Source organism: Euprymna scolopes, chromosome 46, assembly GCF_053919585.1.
Source record: "Euprymna scolopes isolate OS-2025 chromosome 46, ASM5391958v1, whole genome shotgun sequence".
NCBI classification, from domain to species: domain Eukaryota; kingdom Metazoa; phylum Mollusca; class Cephalopoda; order Sepiida; family Sepiolidae; genus Euprymna; species Euprymna scolopes.
In genome coordinates, this window is record NC_136527.1 from 51852462 (window position 1) to 51876007 (window position 23546).

Sequence of the window (23546 nt, forward strand, 5' to 3'; positions counted from 1 at the left end):
GAGTACTTGGTAAAATTCAGTTGTAAGTTACATACTCTTGAATGTTGAAGTTTCAATCATCAGTGAGATTTAAAATAGAATTTGAAATTACATAGGAATTCTAGCAGTCATCGCTAACGATATAAGAGCTTGCTAATCTAATGTACTAAATAAAGACTTCTGTACAGAATTCTGTACATAATTCGGAGTTGAAAAGAAAAGTTCCCAAGTTCAACAAAATACACCCAAGATGAATCCAAATAATATAAATAATCCTCATAAAGATTTTTAGTTAAAAATTTTAAAATAGAAACATATTGAATATTTTAAAATAGAAATACATTAATTTTGCTAACTAACCAGTATTGCATAAAACTATAATCATTTTATTTTGAATTTCATCAATAATAAATGTTTTGTATATTTTTAATAAAAATCAACAAAATAAATTTAATTTTACCACATGAAATATATGTTTTCAATTTTTTTTATATTTTCAGAATTTGCAACAATTAAAAGAAATCCATTAATTGAATAGTTGGACTTTTTTCATTGGTGATTTTAAAAGGTAAAAATTAATTAGAAATTTCATTATGTAAATTTTCTAAAGTTGAAAAATCTGGATGTGACTCATCATTTGGAAAACGTGAGTTAATTATCAAGTATAACACTAAATTGAATCCCCAAAAACAGTGCAACTTAAAAAAAAGGTTTAAAAAGGATCAACATGATACAAAATTTCTTTATAAAAAATGTCCAAAGTTGAAATTTCTTAGCGTGCCTCTCATCACACACTCAATTGCATTTTTACTTTTTGGGAAATCAGATACAAAACAACATGGGAGACAGTCAACATACAGAAAAAAGACATTCTTGTGAAGTATGTGGTTCTTCTTTTGCCTGGAAAACAAACTTGTTACGTCATATGAAAACACATACAGGAGAGAAACCACATTCTTGTGAAGTATGTGGTTCTTCTTTTGCACAAAAGCCACATTTGTTGAGTCATATGAAAACACATACGGGAGAGAAACCACATGCTTGTGAAGTATGTGGTTCTTTTTTTGCACAAAAGCCACATTTGTTGCGTCATATGAAAACACATACGGGAGAGAAACCACATTCTTGTGAAGTATGTGGTTCTTCTTTTGCACAGAAGCCACATTTGTTGGATCATATGAAAACACATACGGGAGAGAAACCATATTCTTGTGAAGTATGTGGTTCTTCTTTTGCACAGAAACCACATTTGTTGAGTCATATGAAAACACATACGGGAGAGAAACCATATTCTTGTGAAGTATGCGGTTCTTCTTTTGCAAAGAATTCAAATTTGTTGAGTCATATGAAAACGCATACAGGAGAGAAACCGCATGCTTGTAAAGTATGTGGTTCTTCTTTTACATGGAAATCAACTTTCTTGAATCATATGAAGACACATACGGGAGAAAAGCCACATTCTTGTGAAGTATGTGGTTCTTCTTTTGCAAAAAAGTATCATTTGTTGCGTCATATGAAAATACATACAGGAGAGAAACCATATTCTTGTGAAGTATGTGGTTTTCCTTTTGCACAAAATTATCATTTGTTGCGTCATATGAAAACACACACAGGTGAGAACTTGAATGCCTACTAGACACTATCCTCGAGTGTCTAAGGTCAGTTTGTACAGGGGTGTGTCAGAATACTCTTATATGAGGATACTTTTTCCATAGAAGTAAACCCTGACCAAATATCCAAAATCACATAGTAATCGCACACCAATTCCGAGCAGCCCAAATGAGATCTGTTCACTACAGCTACCTCACTGCTTTTCCAAGGAATGGTGCCATTCTCCAAGTGACATTACCTCAAGTAATTGCACAAAGTTGGATACTCAACCGGACTAGATAAATTCTTGGCCTGGAAACCAGTAAGACCATGAGACCAAAATGAAAGATATACTACAACATATGAAAATGGTTAATTGGGGAGAGGAAAATTATGTTCTCAATTTCGTTATTAACTCAGTGCTTGAGAGATAAAGAACTTTAATGAAACATTCGAACATCTATGTATCTCATATAGACTTCAAGTGTTAGCCCCAGGTACTGAGCCCCTTGATTTCTGAGAACTTCGACTAAAGTAAAATAAAACAAAAAAGCGAGAGAAACCATTCTTTTGAAGTATGTGGTTCTTCTTTTGTATGGAAGTTACATTTGTTGGATCATATGAAAACATATACAGGAGAGAAACCTTATTCTTGTGAAATATGTGGTTCTTTTGTATGGAAGTCACATTTGGTGAGTCATATCGAAACACCTACGAGAGAGAAACCACATTCTTGTGAAGTATATGGTACTTCTTTTGCACTGAGGTCATATTTTAGACAAAAGAATTTAAAAACTAGCAAATATATATAGTGGAATGATTTCTTGGTTGAAATGTATGAGATAAACGGTGAATGCCTGGGTTCTGGTAGCAAGCCATTTCCATCTTAAGCAAAATAATTAAATTAAAAAAGCGACAAACAACATTCTGACTTTCTTTGAATAAAAAGAAAGATTTGTTGTCTATTGGTTCTTTGAATAAAAAGGAGTTGTGTTTTATGCAAAAACATACGGAATACAAAAGACCTTTAATATCTATGTGTCTAATTGGGTAGGGAGCTCCTTGATTGCTTAGAACTCTGACTGAAATAAATTGTAATAAATGAGACAAAAGTATATGAAATCTACAAGCTGGCCTAATGAAATATCCTAAGAAATATTTAGACAAGCGATAACAGGGGCAATAACTTTCTATAAATTTGCCCTCGGATATGAATTCATATCATAATAAAATCTCATGTAACTTCCAGGAAGGTTTCTTCATACTAACAATTTGTCAGGTAAAAACTTCCAACTACAAAACTCAACACTGTTTTTTAAACTTCCAATTCTTAAACTTCACAACACCCAAATCCAAAACACAACACACTTACACACAACTACGTACGTAGCACGCCTTGTTCTAACTTTTCCTATGTTTACTTTAGGTCTTTTTTATTCACATTTTTATCATTTGCATGACCTTAAAACCAATTGGTTAACTGTTTTAATCTTTTTTTTCTGTTAGTAGTGTAGTGTAATAAACACTACCAACAATTTGAAGCATGCACACATGCTAGCCAAGTATGTTTCGATTTTTGTTACAAATAAAATAAGAAAAACTAAAAAGCCATATTGTTTTAATGTATGTGGCTCTTCACTGACCAGAAAAAGAATATGATCCTTTGATTATGCTCATATTTTCTCTCTCTCAAAGTTTCATGGTATTATGAAATTCAGAAGCAGTCTCCCATTGTATGTATATCCCCGTCAAGGGAAATGATGACATTAGGTTTTTGCAAATCTTGCAGGGAGGTGGCAACGTTTTTCTATATATAGTGTCTGCTATTCCTAAATATTAACTGATCTGTTACTGACCAGGCTCAACGTTGCTTAACTGTTATATAATGAGAACTGGTATGCAACGTGATTATGACATGTATGTGTTGATTTCTCTAGAATTGATTTCGAGATGTACTAAGAATATGAGTCAAAAGTTTACAAAAGAATAATTATATAGGATATCACTGCGATTCAGAGACCAAAGTCCAGTTAATGCATTGGAAGCACTTGGGTCGATTACATCCAAAAAATGAAAGGCTGCAGCCTGTTGTTGGCAGCGCCATGCTCGCATTCTTTTATGATCAGAATGAAGATGAAAGATTTCCTGACAAAGTTTATCTCAATTACAGCTTCAAGTTTAAAAAATTTAAATAAGGTTATCAAAATCAAGGGGCGAATATCCTCCTGTAAAATATCACTTTGATCGACAAATAATGATTTCTATCTGCAGAGATGCATTAAACGATGCAAGAAATGTGTAACACTATGACGGTCTTATCTAGAAAAAACCCATAATAACTGCCAATTTTCGTTGTTCTACTTATATTAGAAATTAGATTGTGACATTATCATTTACTGTTACAGCATCAAGATATCGATAACAATTCAACAATTATACATTGATTAGTCATATACAACCTCGACCTAGATAGTAAGTTGTGTAGCAGTTATAGTTTGTGTAATAGTTTTATATTTATGTGAACTAATCTTTCTACTTAGAATAATTGGTCTATTATTATCTTTGTATGATGTTTACTTATGAGTTTTTTACACAATTCGCTCCTGTCTAAATCACGTAAACGCATCCAATTCACCAGCGATAGGACATAACACTTAGTTTAAAATCATTTCTTTAGGTGTTTTGTTAGAAAACGTGAAATAAAGTTAACAAAATGTTAGAATTTATATTTTCATTAATTTAACTTTTAATTAATAGTTTTATTCTTCAGTTTTTATTTTTTCCATGTATTCACGTAATTTGGCATAAAAAATGTGTTTCTTCTTTCAAGATTTTTTCCAGATTTTAAACTTCGGACTTTACAGGTAAATTTCTAAAAAACAGTTATTTTTTTTTAAATTTGAATATATTATTTATTGACCTTTTCTTTTCAATTTGTGATATATAAGACTTTGGTACATAAATTAATTATTTACTTTTTAATAGACATTTCAAAATGGGAGGCGTGAATTATTCGACCCCCTGTCTTTCCAAGCTTATAACTCCTCGAAAAATGTAATTCAAGCCCTAATTTTTTTCAATTAAAGGAGAAAGGACCAAGGTTTCATTAAAAAAAAAAGAAAAAAATAACGTGGTTTAAAAAAGGTTTTAAACTTAAAACTTTACAGGTAACATTCTAAAAAACACTACGTTTTTTTTTTAAATTTGAATATATTATTTATTGACCTTTTCTCTTCAATTTGTGAGTAAATTGATTATTTACTTTTTGGTGAGTAAATTAATTATTTACTTTTTAATAGAAAATTGAAAATGGGGATTGAATTTAAAAAAAACGTTTGTCTAAAATATTATATTCGATTTATTGGAAAGAACATAAAATTTTACATTGACCCTGAAAATATCGTAAAAATAGAATCAATATAAACATTTTGATAGATTTTTAAAGTTTAAAAATTGAAAAATATAAAGTTCGGAAAATTCATTACTGTTTAAAAAAATATATATTTCTATTACTTTTAAAACAACTTTAATAGTTTATTTTGGAAGTATAATCCATAAAGAAAATAAATAACCCACTTTTAACAGAGAAATTACAAGATTTTTATATTTTATTCGCAGTTTCGTGTTAGGGGTGTCAAAAATTCCTACAAAAATTCTGATACACCTTGTGCCACATTCTAACAGATGAAGTTTCAGCCTTCAATCTATGTATGCTTAGCGAAACATGAGACTTAGACAGGACGAAACGTGTGTTCATGTAGATCTATACAAACGATTGTGAAGATTGGACTGCATGTTTCCGTGACGTCAGATTTGTGTTAACTATACGAACTATGGAAAGGCAAAAGCGACTTAATGATTTAACGATTACTAATATTCTAAAGATTTGTATGTTAAATATGAAATACAGTTTTACTGAATGTTCATTTGGCTTCCATATTTTGTTCGATAAAAAGAGACAAACTAAATAGTAGGGGGTCTACAAAATACTTAATATTTGTGCAATATTTTCAAATTGGTTTTAATCTGGCGATAAAATAGCTGACAAGAGTCATGTTTATATTAAAACTTAATATTTTTTTTTAAATTTAAACAAAATTAAAAATCTATGTTGTAACGGAACGTTTTGAAAGAATGGAATTTTAATCGTTTTAATCTTTTAAAAATTAATGTTTACGAAGGTTTTAAGATTTACACAGTTTAATGATTAATAATAATCTAAACATTTGTATATTAAATATGATGTTACTGAATGTGCTTTTGGTTACCTACCGGCTTCCATATTTTGTTTGGTAAAAAGAGACGAACAAAATATGAGGGGGCCTACACAATGCTTAATATTTGTGCAATAATATTTTCAAATCGGTTTTAATCTGGCGATAAAATTGCTGACAAGAGTCATGTTTATATTAAAACTTAATATTTAACAAAAAATTAAACACAGTTAATTAAAAAATCTATGTTGTAACGGAACATTTTGAAATAATGGAATTTTAAGCGTTTTAATCTTTTAAAAAATAATTAATGTTTACGAAGTTTCTTTTTCTTGGCAATTCAACTGATTATTGTATATATTAATTCGAAAAAAAAACGATATTTAAAAAAAACAATAATATTAAGTTTATATTAATTTTTTAATTGCAACTTGAAGGTAAATTTTTGTTCAATATGTGTATTTAAATTTAAAAAAATAGTTTTTACTTATTAGAACTCTTATGTTTCATAATAAATAGAAAGTTCGATAGATTTAAATATATTTTGTTCGGATTTCGAAAAAATAAATATGGGCTGGAACACGCACTAAAAAAATTTTCCCTGCATATTTTACGAAAACTGCATTGTATATGTAATTTCATTCTAAAATGGATAAATATCGAAAATTTCATGAAAATCTGACCATTAGTTGATTTTTGCTAGATTTATTAAATACGGGTATGTTTTCACGTTCGGAATGTCTACTACATGGGAACGTTATTTTAAAGCATCAATTATGTAAACATGATTTTCGTCTCGCAATTTCATTTTTGAAAAATAATTTTACAATAAAAAAATTAAAATATTTTAAAACCTTTTTTGCAACTTTATCATTTTGTTTTTACGTCACATCCAATCAATTTATTTATTTTACCTTAAAATTAAACGTCATGTTTTTTAACCTTTGATTTTTTTTCATTTTATATTTATATCACATCCAATCAATTTATTCGTTTTACAAAAAAAATAAATTAAACATCAAGTCTTTGAAAGCTGTGTTTTTCATTTCCGTCACATCCAATCAATTTATTCGTTTTACAAAAAACACTGTTTGATTTTTTTTCATTTATGTCAAATCCAATCAATTTATTCATTTTACAATAAAGAAACTGTTTGATTTGTATTTACCTCACATCCAATCAATTTATTCGTTTTACAATAAAAAAAACTGTTTGATTTTTTATTTACGTCAAATCCAATCAATTTATTCGTTTTACAATAAAAAAAACTGTTTGATTTTTTATTTACGTCAAATCCAATCAATTTATTCGTTTTACAATAAAAAAACTGTTTGATTTTTTCATTTACGTCACATCCAATCAACTTTTTCGATTTACAATAAAAAATTAAACGTCAATTTTCTTAACCTTTGTTTGATTTTTTTTCATCCATGTCCCATTCAATCACTTTTTCGTTTTATAATAGAAAAATAAAACGTCAAGTTTTTTAGCTTTAATTTTTTTCATTTACGTCACATTGTGTTGATACAGGTGTATGTGATTGAATTAGTAAAGGGTTAGTGAGAAATACAGCTGGTATCAACCTCGAAAAGTAATAGTCTTTTATCTTCAACAGGAACTGGATACAGGTTTATCTATCTCCAAAGATTAGTGATTACAGCCGTTAGGAGTGTTGTATTATGTTGATACATGTGTATGTGACTGAATTAGTAAAGAGATAGTGAGAACATTGGAAGAGAAACACACGTGTGAACGTAACAAACTTTATTAACACTAGAAAAGGGTAGTAGTTTTTGCTACTACGATATACCACGTGATAGTGTGGTGTGAAGTTGCAGGCAATCAAGGAGCAATAACTCGTATTATTCGATGTGTACAACATCTTCAGTTTTTTTTTTTACTAAAAATAAAAACTATTTATTTTTATGTATTTAATTAGTGTCTGTATCTGGCTGGAAGCCTGATTGTTCTTCCTCTCGTTGTGAAGTTTGTTGCTTTATTTTCGGTAGTCGTTTGTGGTACGGCTTGTCTTGGACTATTTTCTTGAATTAATATATTTTTATCGTCGTATGTAACTTTGCATATTGGCTTTTCACTTGTTTTTAAAAGGTGACGCCTGTTACGCATTTAATATTTTACTTGTTCTGTTTTTGCTACATACGAACAAAGCTTTTTTAGTTTTCTAATAATTTTACTTTTCATGTTCCATTTTCCTTGGCAACGAATACGAACAGTGTCGTCTTTACTTCGTGTTATTAGTTTGTTTTTTTAAGACTTTTTATCTACTCCATGCCTTTTCATTGCTTTATTATGCATGATGCTAGGAAGGTTTGTCCTAGGCGTTCTTTTCATTAGTTGTTGGGCTGGCGACGACGATTTATCTTTTAATGGGGATGTCCGTAGTAGTGCTAACATTGCTGGATATTGGTCTTGGTTGATTTCAAATGACATTATTAGTGTCCTTTTTATAGTTTTTATATTTTTGTCCACTAGTCGATTGGATTGTAAATAGTTCGGCGTTGTCGTGATGTGTTTGAAATCCAATCTTTAGCAAAAAATTGTTTAAATTCTGATGATGTGAACTCAGGTCCATTGTCGCTGATCACAATCTGTGGAAAACCAAAATTTGCGAAAGTGTTTTTTATTTTCTTGATCACTGTGCGTGATTTACAGTCATCAAGTTTGTGGATATCAAAGTATCTCGTTGTGTAGTCTATTATTACTACACATGCTTTATTGTATAAACAAAAAATGTCTGCCGAAACTTACGTCCATGATGTTACTGGTATTTCATTTTATGCATTAGATGTTCTGACGGTTGTTGGTTTCTATGATTTAAACAATGTGTGTGGGTGCCTATCATTTCTTTTATCTGATGATTTATGTTGATCCAATATATGACTTCCTTTGCTCGTGCAATACATTTCTCTATTCATAAGTGTCCCGTATGCATATTTTGTAGGGATTCTCTTCTTTAAGTACTTCTCCTTTGACGACCGATACTTCATCGTGAACTGGCATATACGGCGTTATTGTGGGTGGTACGTCTTTGCAATGTTGGGTCTTTCCCAGTCTCTTCTCGGTATACGTCAAGTTTTTGGTCGTTCATCGGGTATTGTTTTAGGATGGTATGGATATATTTATCCATCTCCATATCAGGTATCTCTTGTGTACTGTCCGCTGATGCGTATGATACGGGTAGCCATATTTTATGTTTTTGTTGTAGAACTGCGTCTAGGCAATGTTTGCTAGCATCAGTGGTAATTTTTATTTCTTTAGAATTTCAAAATTGGTAGGCTTGTTATTACTTGTTTTAACTTCTCTACAACCTCTATTTATCAAATGTCCAGAGTGCATCGTTGTGTAGAAGTTTTCTTAGCAGTGTACTTACCTCTGAATATTCCGGTATGAATTTACGTAGATAATGTGTCATTCCCAAAAATCGTTGTATGTCGTCCAAGTTGAACTGGTCTGACTCCTCGTGGTCTGAGTTGTATGATTGTCTGCCATTGTATAATTTTTTCCTTTTTGTTCGACACATTCGTGCATAATGCCTTTTTTCCACAGTTTGTACAGGTTTTATTGTATGCGGGACAGTTGTTTTCCTGGTGCGAACCAGAGCAATGGGTACATTTTTCGATCCAGTACTGTTTTGGCGGGCTTTTTGTCTTCTTGTTTAAAAGTTGCATGGGCAGACATCTTGTTTTTTGTTATTCAATTTTCCTCATGTTCCGAATAAGCAATATATTTACTGTGTCTGACATGGCCATTATTTTAGAGTGTCTCTTCGTTTCTTCGGCATTGAGCCCTGTTTGGATTGCTTTTTCTTTCTTGAAGCATGTTATCGTTAATGCCACAGGTGAGAATTTCTTTTATTAGTCTCTCGGTAAGTTCTCAATATTCGCATTTGCTTGCTTTTTGTCGTAGTTCGGTGACATATTCATCAAATCTTTGCGTTTCTTTTTGTTTGCAAGTCAATAACTGGTATGTGAGAAAAGTTAGGTTTTCCTTGGTTGGTAGCACAAGTAGAAGTTTTCTATCACATTTTCCAAGTTGTATTTCTGTTCTTCGTTCTCGAAATTGAAGGTGTAGTAAATTTTTCTTCCTTTATTTCCTATACAGGTCAATAGTATCGATGGTTTAACATTCTCCGGCTTTTTATCTGACGCTGTTGCTTGTAGAAATAACTGGAATTGGTTTTCCCTGTTTCCCATTCTTGCCCGAGACTGTCTGATGAAAAGTTAAGTTCTTTGAGGTGCGGCAGAAATTCCACATATATATATATATATATATATATATATATATATATATATATATATATATATATATATATTGACGTTTGTGAGTGTTAAGGTTCGTAATTATTTTCTGACACCATGTTGTATTATGTAGACTGAATTAGTAAAGGGTTAGTCAGAACATCGAGAGAATAGAGAGATACATATGAAGAGAATAAAAACTTTATCAACACTGAAAAAGAGTAGTAGTTTTTGCTTAAATTAATGTTTACGAAATTTCTTTTTTTGGCAATTCAACTGATTATAGGATATATTAATTCGAAAAAAAACGCTATTAAAAAACCATAATAATATTAAGTTTATATCAATAGTTTAATTGCAACTTCACGGTAGATTTTTGGGATCAAGTAAAGAATAGATACCCCGTAGCAGACGATTTATTCAAATACGTTCGTTTTGTTACTTATTAAAAAAATGTTTTGTAAATATATACTTTTTCTTTTAAATCTTCAAAGGTTTTGTAAATATATTTAAAAAAACATGCTGGTGAATATTCGAGCATGTTTGCTATTTGACATGTTTACAAACAACCGACGCCGTGTGCTTGTGCCAATGTCAAGGTCGAATCACCGGTGTTAGTTGAATTGTGCGCCTGGCACCGCCAGGCGGCGTCGTCTGCTACGGGGTATCTATTCTTTACTTCGTCCAATAACTCATATTACTCGGTGTATATAATAAACTTCCTCAAGACATTCACAGGTTGACACATGTTTTTGTAATAAATGACGCAGTACTCATGCGCCTGCAGCCGCCTTACTCTGGCCCTTACAAAGTACTTAGAAGATATTCGAAACATTCCGTGAGAGATATGAATGGCAAACATGACTCCAGCAACATCGATCGACTGAAGAAAACATTTTTCGAAAACACAGAATGTAAAACCACAGTGGTATGGATGCAAACCTCGGAAGATTCGTTAACTACTGCTGCATCTAACAACAAAATGCTTCCTGGTGCTGTGACTTCCAGCAGATCTGGCAGATAAAGCATCCACTCTGTTTTGCTACATAAACTATTTGTATTCTTTTTTTATATTTGCCTGGAACAAATCTTCAGCAGACATTTTTGTAGCAAGCATCATTTCAGTGCCCATGTGTATCATTATGAGCAAACACACAACGTCATGATCACCTTCACAATATTAATTAACGAACCGTGCTGTGTTTCCACGGATAGTGATACATTAAACAGGCTTGAATGTTCAAGAACATCTGTATAGAAAAATTCGCCCGCGAAAATCAAATCAGTTTCGTTTCGTTCTAGTTTTTGTCTCTTATCTTCCTCGGGACTCAATCTAAAAATAACTTCGCTCTTAAAGGCGTTAAAATTATCCGTCTTGAATTTGCATGCCAAGCAAGCGTTAAATTCTTATCTTGGAACATTACCACATTGAAGGAGAATTTAAGTCTTTTTTTACAATATTTTTTCGAACTACTGTTTTCTTACATGATGAACACACACACACACACACGTATCCACTTACATGATTTAATATTTTTCTATCAGGAAATACAATTCAAACCATGTGTGACACTCTATTCATAGGAATCCGTAATCTTAAACTTCATGCCATGTTCACGATATCCTCATTAAGCTAAGTTTGCATACTGAAGACATTTTATAAGAAAACACTAACGTTGAAACGATTTGAATGAATATTTTTATAACACGTAAATGTTATTTCATATCAATACAACGATTTCGAGTTCTTTGTCAAGTGTTGTTTCTTTCCGGAGTTATTCATATTTTTATTTTATTTTTGTGATGATGTGATTTGAAGAAAATCTTCTGTACATCAGAAATTTCATTAAATTTACCTTTAATGGTCCCGTGGATACTCTACTATTTTCGACTTGTTGAGATTCCTGCACCTGCAACCTCTGTCTTAAAAAATTGGTAGATCTCGATTATGAACTAGTGGACACTAACTCACACTCTTACAATAGGTTACTCCACATCGAGTCATCCTACACATTAACCCGTTCTCATGCTACATGACTGCTCTCGTCCATACATGAACGCACACTCCTTCTACCAACTTCAACACATTTATACACTGAACTCTTCTATCTCTCAAAAGTCTGTTTAATATTTAATCTACGTTTTCACACAAGAACATTTTCAGCTACTAACCCGTTTCTCTCCTATATTCTTACTAACGAAGATAACCAATAAAGTTGATCTGAAATGTTAGAATGAGAATTCTTTCCTTGTTTTCATTTTATAACTAAAAATGCTTGTGCTTTGCAAATTAGCTATACATTAACCCATTATCAAAGGGAGAAGACAAAGCCTGCGAGAATGGACTTCCTAGAATTGCATAGGACCAAAGACACACCATATTAAACAGGAAACAACCCATCTCAATAATGGACTCCACTCTTGTCTTTGGTGCCGAAGCAAACCACATGTGTTTCCATACATGCGGGAGTTACATATGGCAGTTTTAAGCCAAATATGAGGAAAATTTGATGAAATATTTATCTTTGATGGAAAAAAAATATGAGTGTACATCAAAATTTATGGAATATAATTCAGTTCTTTTATTTTTATTTGCAGTATTCGACTTTTGTTCGCAGATAACCAACACCGTTGTTTTTAACTATTCAAGGGAGATAATCCAAACTTTTTTGATAATTCACTTTGTAATATTCCGAACGACAAAATATAAAAAAATGAATAAGATAAAAACATTAGAATTTATTGATTTATATTATACATTTATTAAATTAAACTTTAAAATATTTATTGGAGAAAGAGAAACTAAGGTAAAAAAACTTGTATAAGATTACATTAAGTACGTGTAGTTTTGACGTGTTATTGCATGAAAAGAGAGAGAATCTCATTGAGGTGCATTAACAGAGATTTCTGCCATAGTTACTCTAATTCAATGATTATCTCAACTTTTACGTAAATCTTCTAAAATAAAGACAATTGACGTTAATTCAGCGTAAAATTGCGGTTTAACTTTACTATATTGTGTTTTCGAATGAATGCATTTCATAGCAAAACATTATGGGTAATATGTCTTCAAAGCGTATTGTGGTTATATGAGAAAATAAAGCTGTGTACGCATTATAAATGTTTTCTTTCTGTCTTATTAATAAATTAGTGCATTAGGGGTGATTTCGAGTTAAAAGTTTATTTACTGCACCCATCTGAACATTATGAAAATTATGATAAAAATATGTATGTCTCGTGTAAATAACTGACGAGGAATATCTAATATGGCCGACGTTTGTGATAGTATGAACCATTACCTCCCCTTAAAGAACTCTTCAATAAAGAAGTCTTGGATATACCTTCACTTCTGTTTCACACGGAACTTGAATTCAATAAAAAATGGAGACCGTATCCCGCTTCTCATAAATGAATCGCATGTTTTGGTATTATTTTTACATAATGTTTCATGGTGGCAAGCGGTGGTGTTTCCCCTTTTGGAAACCTTACTAACAGGTCGTCCCTATTATATACACACGACAGTAAAAGAAATATGAAAAAAAAAATAAAATAAATAACAAATAAAATTGGCCACGTTCAGACCGCATGGAAAAAATACTTGGCGCCAAGCTTAAAACTGTGAGTAAGCATTGTTTTTCGTGTTTCGTGTTTAAATGCAACGAAAATAAATAAATACACACACACACATACATACACACACACACACACACACACACACACACACACACACACACATATATATATATATATATATATATATATTACTGTCGTTAAAAGAAAAAATATATATTAGGAAGTATATGTATAAGTTCTCAGACGTTTAAGTTTTCCATGGAAAACACATATACATATACATTTGTTCTGTCAGATTATATAAATAAAAAAAAAAAATAAACGGAAGACTGAATTTTATATCGTCTGGAACTAAACGAAATCAATAAATACAATGGCTACAAACGAACCGTCAATGAATTGGTCGTCCACAGACCCAACCGAAGCATTTCGATTATTTAAGCAACGTTGTAATCTTTACTTCTCAGTTAAAAATATTTCGTTGTAAAAACAGGTCGACAACATTCTGCTACTGTCCGGAGAAGAAGGCCTTAAAAGATACAACACTTGGTCATTCGAAAACGAGGCCGACAGAAATAATCCAGAAATAATTTGGAAAAAATTCGAGGAAAGACTGCAGCCGCAATTAAAATTCTGAATCGCTCGTTTTTACCTGCGCCAGTATAATCTAAAGGAATCAGAGAATTTCGATGACTTTATGGCCCGGTGTAAATCGCAGGCATTGAAATGCAAGTTCTGGGATATCCAGGAAATGGAGGAACGCCTCATCGAGCAGGTTATATCAGGAACAAAGTACCCAGAACTCCAAAAGCAGCTTCTAGCGAAAGGCGAACAATTGACACTGCTGGAAGCTATAAACTGTGGTAGGACACATGAAGTTTTCATAACCCACATGAGACAGTTGGCTGAACTAGAGCAGAATAAGAATGAAATAGATGCAATCAAGTACAAACAGTGTAACAGATACGGAGGCTCCCATCCAAGGCAAAAATGTCCAGCATGGGGTACCACATGTTCCGCGTGTGGACAACAAAATCATTGAGCTAAGGTCTGCGCAAGAAAAAATAAAAACGCCGCAGGACGTTTTCTGACACGCACAACATGGAAAGATGGAGGTAATAAACCAGGACATGGAGAAGCACAATGGGACGAGTACAAACACTGGAAACACGGCAACCGTATGCACTCGGTAAATACCTCTTAGAGGGACGATGAAGGGATTTATAACAAGTTTGAACAAATGTCTTTCGACTCTATTCAAGAACAAGACGACAGTCGCACAGGTTTTCACAGACCTTGTAATTAAGCTTCCCAACCTCCCAGGCACCCATTTTCTGAAAGCTAAGATTGACACAGGAGCCGAAGGCAACATACTTCCATTACGTATCTTCCGGAAGATGTTCCCACACCTAATAAGTGCAGCAGGGCAGCTACTCCCTGGTGCAACAAAGGATGAACCAACTGTTCTAACAGCCTATAATGGTTCTCATATTACCCAACATGGATCCGTTAAAATGGCCTACCATCATAGGATTACCTTCAATCAGAGACCTGAGACTGGTAACGTTACACTGTGCAATCCAGGAAACACCAGTCTCAGTACGTTCAACACAGGATCTGGTAAATATGTACCCAAACCGTTTTGACAATATTGGCAATTTTGAGGATGAATATCACATTGTCCTGAGGCCAGACAACACCCCTGTCATACATGCACAAAGAAAACATCCTATACATATGAGGGAGGAAATCCAGACCGAATTGGAAAATATGACAAAACAAGACATCATACGAAAATTAACCGAGCCTACACCATGAGTTAGCAGCTTGGTTTATGTGCGGAAAGGCAATGGAAAGCTCCGTCTGTGTTTAGATCCATAAGATTTAAACAAGGCCATCATGAGATGCCATTACAAAACCCCAACAATGGAAGAACTTGCACATAAACTCTCTGGTGCCAAATATTTCTCCAAGTTGGATGCCAAGAATGGATATTGGTCTATCAAACTAGACGCAGCCTCACAACTATTGACTACCTTCAACTCCCCTTTTGGAAGATTCTGTTTCCAGCGGATGCCTTTTGGTCTGGTGATGTCTCAGGATGTGTTTGCCCAGAGGATGGACATGATTCTGGAGAAGTGCTCTGGCATCTTAGGGCTAATTGACGATGTCATTGTTTTTGGAAAAACCGAAGAGGAGCATGATAGCAACCTCCACAATCTAATGAAAATTGGCCAAAAGGATGGACTGTGCTTCAACCGCGAAAATTGTGCCATTAATAAGAAACAAATTTTTTTTTTCGTGCAATCTATGATCAGAATAGTATGCACACTGATCCCAGCAAGGTAACAGAAATAAAAATGTTACCTAGTCCAGCAGACACTACCGACCTGCAGAGGATGTTGGGAATCATCACATATATGGCACCTTTCATTCCACACCTGTCCGATCTCACAGCACCTTTGAGAGATCTCCTAAAGAAAGAAGTGGAATACCAGTGGACAGAAAGTCACCAGAGATCCCTCCAGCAAATCAAGGATCTAATTTGTAAAGACATGTTGCTATCATACTTCGACCCTTCCAAGCAAACTGTTATCCAAGTCGATGCATCAAGTAAAGGACTCGGCGCCGCACTCCTGCAAGTAGGTAAACCCATATCTTTTGCATCCAAGTCCTTAACAGAAACTGAACAACGCTATGCCAACATAGAGCGGGAGCTCCTTGCAGTTGTTTTCGGCTGCGAACGATTTCGGACTTATATCCATGGAAGTGCGTTCCAGGTTGAAAGTGACCATAAACCCTTGAAAATGATCAACTGAAAAAATTTGGTTGCAGCTCCACCTCGCATCCAACGCATGCTACTACGTTTGCAGGGGTATGATATGACAATTGTATATCGTCCTGGAAAAGATATGGCACTAGTAGATGGATTCTCAAGGTTACCAAATAAAAAAGCTACAGAAGCTATTGACTTGGATCTGAGGGTGGTTTTTGTTCAATTTTCAACCCAAAAGCTAGCTCAGCTAAACCAAGCAACAAGTGAAGATACCACACTATTTGAATTGAGGGACATTATTCTGAGAGGTTGGCCCGAGACTCTCAGAGAAATGGGCAAGAATATGAAACCTTGTTGGCCCTATCGAGACGAACTGTCCATTGAAAATGGCATATTATTGAAAGCAAGCAGAATAATAATACCTAAATCGATGCAACAAGAGGTATTACAAAAAATATATTATGGGCACCAAGGGATGGAGAAATGTAAACTCCGAGCCAAAAGTTGCGTTTTTTGGCACAGCATTAACAAAGACATCGACAACATAATACAACAATGTACCATTTGCCAGCAGCACCAAAAAAATGCAGAGTGCTGAACCGCTGATGCTCCATGAGATTCCGGTGAGGCCATGGCAGATAGTGGCTACCGACTTATTTCACATTGAAGGTCTCAACTTTATGCTCATTGCGAACTATTATTCTAAGTTCCCATTTGTGCGAGTGTTGAAGGGGTTCTCCAGTCAGGAAGTTATTAAACTGACAAAGCAAATATTTGGAGAAAAAGGAATTCCAGAGAGAGATTGATAAGTGACAAAGGTCCACACTTCAGCTCAATACATTTCAAGCAATTCGCAAAGGAACGGGGTTTTGAACACCACACATCCTCACCTAAGCAGTCAAATTGCTTTGCTGAACGCTGTATCCAGGGAGTGAAATCTGCATTCAAAAAAGCTGCCTCAAGTGGTCATGACTTGGATATGCTTGCGTTCGACTCCTTTAGATCATACATTTCCCTCACCAGATGAGCTTATATACCAAAGGAAGTTAGCAGGGAACATCCCAGTCAAATGCACCAACCAAAACGCTAACAAGGAGAAAATAATGAGAAGCAAGAAAAACAGAAGACGTACGTACCATGATCAACATACAAAAGAGCTGCCCAGACTGCCCATCGGACAACCTGTACGTGTGTTAAATAAAGAAGCAGGTGAGTGGTCTCCTGCAGTTGTCACACAATTGGACCGAGAACCAAGGTCGTACATAGTACAGACCCCCTCCGGAAAAACTCTTCGTCGAAATTGACAGCATCTTAGAGTAATCCCCTCCAGAAGCATAGCACATCCAGAAATGCACTCCACTGAAATTACTCAGGAACCTACCAGGAACGGTTCATCGAGTATAGAGACGGACAGTACACAATGTCAACAGGCACCTTTCAAACGTACACCCCTTGAGTGCCAGACACGGGCACCTATAGCAACCATACGACAGTTCACACCACCAGATCTGGACGTGTCGTCAGACCCCCCAAAAGATTCAGAGATAAGACAGTTACTAACTGACATTTTATTTTTTATCTCATCATTGTCAATAAATTCCTTTTTTCTCTTTCCATTTCAATTATTGAAAGAAGAGGGATGTGTTATATTTTCCTTTTTTTCTCTTTCCATTTCAATTATTGAAAGAAGAGGGATGTGATAGTATGTTATATTTTCTTCTTATTATTTTTTGTTATTGTGATTATTCTTTTTGTTGTTATTTCGTTTGTTATTATTATTGTTCGTTGTTAAGTCTTATTAACTGAGTGAGTCTTATTACAAGTGATGTTGTTGAGGGATGTTGTTGTAAGAGAGATGTTGTTGAGAGAGGTTGTTCGTGTTATGATGCTTCATATATATAAAAAACGTTCATACTTAGAAGTGTTGCTATGAGATGTAGAGTTCACATTGTAGATATGAGATGTCGAGACGTGTATGTAAGATGTGTATGTAATGACATTTTAAACCACATGATACACAAGACATATAATAACAATTTTCACTTTACCCTTTGGTAGAATTACAACACAAAAGCGACGTTTATAAAAACACATGATGGGTTTATTTCTTCTCACGACCGGTCGTGGTTTTCATCATCAAGAATTCAAAGCTTCACATTCTAAGTTTCAAAAGTGACCGTCTCGCTTCTAGACGTTCGAATGTCCATGTATGGACTGTCGTCTGTCGTCCTCAGACTCTATCTGAGTTTCTCCCCCAGTTTCTCCCAGTTTCTCTAAAGTTTCTAACTATATCTAGAACTTCCCATTTTCCATGACGTCATACACATGTTAAAACATGTGTCTTCTTCCACGTGTTCTGGACATGCGTGTCCAAAACTTTTTCCTTTGTTTACAAAAGGAATTTTAACCTATATTCCCAGTAACCTATTTTTCCAATATGTTAAAAACATGTTTATTAAATTATCTTGTATAGTTGCATTCCTCAATTGAATTTTTCATAACAGAATTGACAACGCACATTCTTTTCTTGAAACTATTTTATCTCTAAGCTAAAAAATGGTTTGTTTTACATTCCATTTTCTAATTCTCTCTCGTAATCTATTTCTAAACCTAATTTACGAGGTTCGAATTTCGTCTATTCTATTTCATTTTCATTTTAGCTAAATCTCTCTATTTTTATACTTACATGAAAAGGGGACAGCCTTTATCATGTAACATTGCCTCCCCTTAAATAGCTCTTCAGTAAAGAAGTCTCGGATATACATTCACTTCCGTTGGACACGGAACTGGAGTTCAATAAAAAATGGGGACCATATTTCGCTTCTCATAAACGAATCTCATGTTTTGGTATTCTTTTACATAATGTTTCACCAAGCAAGCAAACGCTACTTATAAAATAGTTCAGTTGGGCCACTTTCGTAAAAAAATAAAAATATAAATAATAAAAAAAAAAATTCAAAAGAGAAAAGTTCATTTTCTAAGCGAATACTCATAATAATGAATAGAAATAAGAAACGATGAAAACGTACACACATTATTAGATTTTTTTAGTTCAGCGAGGGACAAAATGGGGGAGTATAAGTTTGTTTTGATGGATTTTTTAAAATCTACCAATAATTAGGTGATTATCTACTCAATATGACATATTTACCGATTATTAAGTGAACAAGATACTTTATAAGTGTGCCATTTTTGTCATAATCGATATATATATATATATATATATATATATAAATCAAATGACCTTGTAACGATGTTTGTAACCCACTTTCCAGTTTACGACATGTATTTGCGTATGCGCGCAAAAACATTAATCAATAACAACGTAAACGAACACACAAATCGCTTCTTTTGTAGATTTTAACCTTATCACTGAAATATTAACGTTATTATTTTGAAATTATTATTTAACATTGGAAGAGTGGGATTTAAAATAACTTAAATGTAATACAGAAATGGACGATGTAAAAAAGCAGATATATCAAAATTTGAATTTTACTATAATAAGTATTATGGTATCTGTTCAACCACTTATAATTCAGTAATTATAATTTGTTTTAAAAAAATAATGAATTATAATAAACAGAACAAGTCATAGAAATCTATCTATATTCTTTTTTCATTTTGATATACTTTCATAGAAATGTTTCTGCCAAGTCAGAAAATATTTTCTTTACGTCACAAGTGTCACGCTCATACATGAATTCCATAGCTAATATAACATACTGACACAAAGGGTCACGGGTAGTCTAGTATATATATATATATATATATATATATATATATATATATATATATATATATATATATATATATATATATATATATTCGCGCATATTTTATTGAAGTGTATACTTATCTAAATATGAGTGATTACTTAATGTTACGTCTGTTTAGTTTTCGTGTAAGGGATGATATTCCACTTTAAAAGTATATTGTATTATTTCCCTTACATATTATAATTATTTTTCTTTATTTATTTCATGAATTTAAACTGTACAAAATTAAAGCCTATATTTCACTAATTTAACGTTTTTCAACTTCACCTCCATTTATATTGATTTTTTATTTATGTAAGCCGGGATATTGTAACCCACTTTCAATGTAAACTAATATATATATATTAATATATGTGTATTTTAAACTACAAGTATAATCTGTAAATTGTGTATATTATACTCAATATTAATCTGGTATCTCAAAATGCATTCAAATCCGTTTCTCCTGGCAGAATTTATAATTCCTGTTCTTCTTGCTATTTGTCAGTCAGCCAAGGAAAAGGAACCTTGTTTCGAATAAATAAATATATAAGATAAAATTGATTTTATTTATTGAGTCATTTAATTTAACTAAATTAATTAAAATAAAAAAATATAAAACGTTAACGCTATTGTATTGGACTGATGGATTGTAACTTAAAGTTAAACTATAACAAAACTATCATAAGTAACGGATGAATTTTAAATTACTAAAGTTAAAATACATCACCAACACTTGCAGATGCCATATTGGTTATAATTGTGGTCGTATTTCAACCGATTTTGAATGCTTCCTTGCTCGGTTAGTTGTAATAACTCGCAAATATCGTTGTCAAAATTTGCTCAGGCTGACTCAAATCTTGAAAACGATGAAGCATCTACCAGGCGAAAACCTACTTGAAGCTAAACTTATCAGATGCGGAATCTAATCACGATGCAGCATACGCATTTACACAAACATCTAAATCAATGAGAAACAGCATTGCTAAGAGATACTGACATCCTTGGCTGGCTTTGTACGCATTGGACTTTCTACGTTACTGACAGGAATTACAACATACATTTTCTCATCGATACAGGAGCAAAAGTGAGCGTTATCCCAAACAAACTAATAAAGAAATGACACGCACACACACACACACACCGGTCTTTCTACAATGTGGCAAAGTTTTTTCTTGAGAGGAACATCACAGAGTTTCATATTTCTAGCATCGTTTAATGCATATCGGAAGTTTTTGTAGAAGATGCGTAAATTCAGGAATCAAGATATATCATCTGGAAAACGATTACAAAAACAAATTTCTGGCTTGCTGAGCTAAAAATCGGAAGTAAAATCAGACGGCACAAGGTATTGCACAGTGTATGGAGAAGAATTCCATGGACGTCTGCGCTTCTGATCTCACACATAGTGTGTTTTGGATTGGAGTGATATTTTTCAGGGGGATATTTGCTGATCAGGCCCCGCCTCTTGATTTTGATAACTATATTTAATTTCCTGAAAACTAAAGCATAAGCTCCTGTAAATGATTTTTATAGTTTACATATATTTCCAGAAAACTGAAGCATAATAAGCTCCTGTAAATTGTGGAAGCCGGTTTAACACACCTAGAGTGAATCTTGCTTCGGTATAGTATGGTAGTCAATGCGTTTTTGCTTCTGGGAAGTTGTCAGCAACCTAGACAGCCATCAAATCGTTTGAACAGACACTGCACTAATCATTTTCGTGATTTGGTGAATAGTCTTGTCTTCATAAAAGGTAGCCTCACTATGGCTGAGAGTTGACTCATAGAGGGCAACCAGATCTAGGGCCTGCTGCTACAGATTTCATGACATATTTGAATTTATAATGCCAATGTTTTACAAAAATAATATGTAACATCGTTTCTTTTGATTTCATCAAGTGTGTCTCATGGTGTGCGTAATTTCAAATAAGACAACTGATCACTGCATAACACTTAACAGTCTCCATTTCACACATAACTAATTTCAAACACTTGTAAATATTTTGCAGGGGGATATTTGCTGGCCCAATATTTTGTTTTTTTATATTTTACATATATTTCCTGAAAACTCAAGCATAATAAGCTCCTGTAAATGTGGATACTGGTTTAACACATCTAGAGTGAATATTGTTTCGGTACAGTAGGGTAATCGATGCGTTTTTGCTTCTGGAAAATTATAAGCAACCTAGAAATTTATCAGATAATTTCCACAGACCTTGTACTAATCATGATCTTTTAGGCGAATAACCAAGCATGGATCTTTACAAAAGTAGCCTCAACATGGCCGACAGTTATCTTATGAATGACAGATGGAGGGCAACCAGATTTAGGTGCTGCGTCTACAGATTTCATGACATATTGGAATTCACAATAACAACGTTTTACAAGAATATGATGTGACATTTTTTCTTGTAATTTCATCAAAAGTTTCCTGTGGTGTGCATAATTTCAAATAAGACAACTGATCACTGCATGCCACTTGACAGGCTCCATTTAACACTTAACTATTTTCAAACACGTATAAATCAGGAACAACAATTAGTTCAGAGCTGTAATTTGTCACATGACCAATAGAAATATAAATCATTGCATATGCAAAATTTCTAGATCAGATAAACGGAAGTGGGTCAAGGTCATTACATATTGAACGTTCCTTGTATTAATAAATCATGCACAGTAAACATCTATATGAAAACAACAATAAAAAAGACTTAAACCATAACTTGATATAAAATAAACGTTTATTGAGATGTATTAATTAAAAAAAAATTAAAATAGTTAAAACGTTTTATTGAGATGTGTTAAATTTTACAAAACTAAAACTGTTACAAAGTTTTATTGAGATGTATTAAATTTAAAAGAAATAAAAACTGTTAAAACGTGAACTCGGCATAAAGGCTGTATGTTCTTTTGGGTAGGTTTAAAGATTTACACAAGAATAAAATCTTCGTTTTTAAAAGTAAATTATTAACATAATCAAACAATCATATTCTTTTCTATCGTTTTTGCATGAGAAAATAACACAAATTTTTAACACAATATTACCAACACACACATATAACAAGAATACGAACACATACATATAACAAGAATACCAAACATACTACCAGATGCCAGACATTCACAAAATCTCAAAACAGTACAATTGTGTCCGTATGTTTGTCTAAACCTGATTTCATATAAACAAAAGAGCTAAATTACAAAAAATATTATCAGTTTTTCTGATTTTACTTTGTAGGGAAAATCAAAACTTACTTGGCTTGCATGTGTGCGTGCTTCAGAGGGTCGGTTGTGTCACAAAAAGTATAGAAAGCTTAAAATGGTTACATCCAATTGATTTTGTAAATAACAGTCATGACCGTGATGCAAAATGTCGCCATTTCTATGCAAAAGAA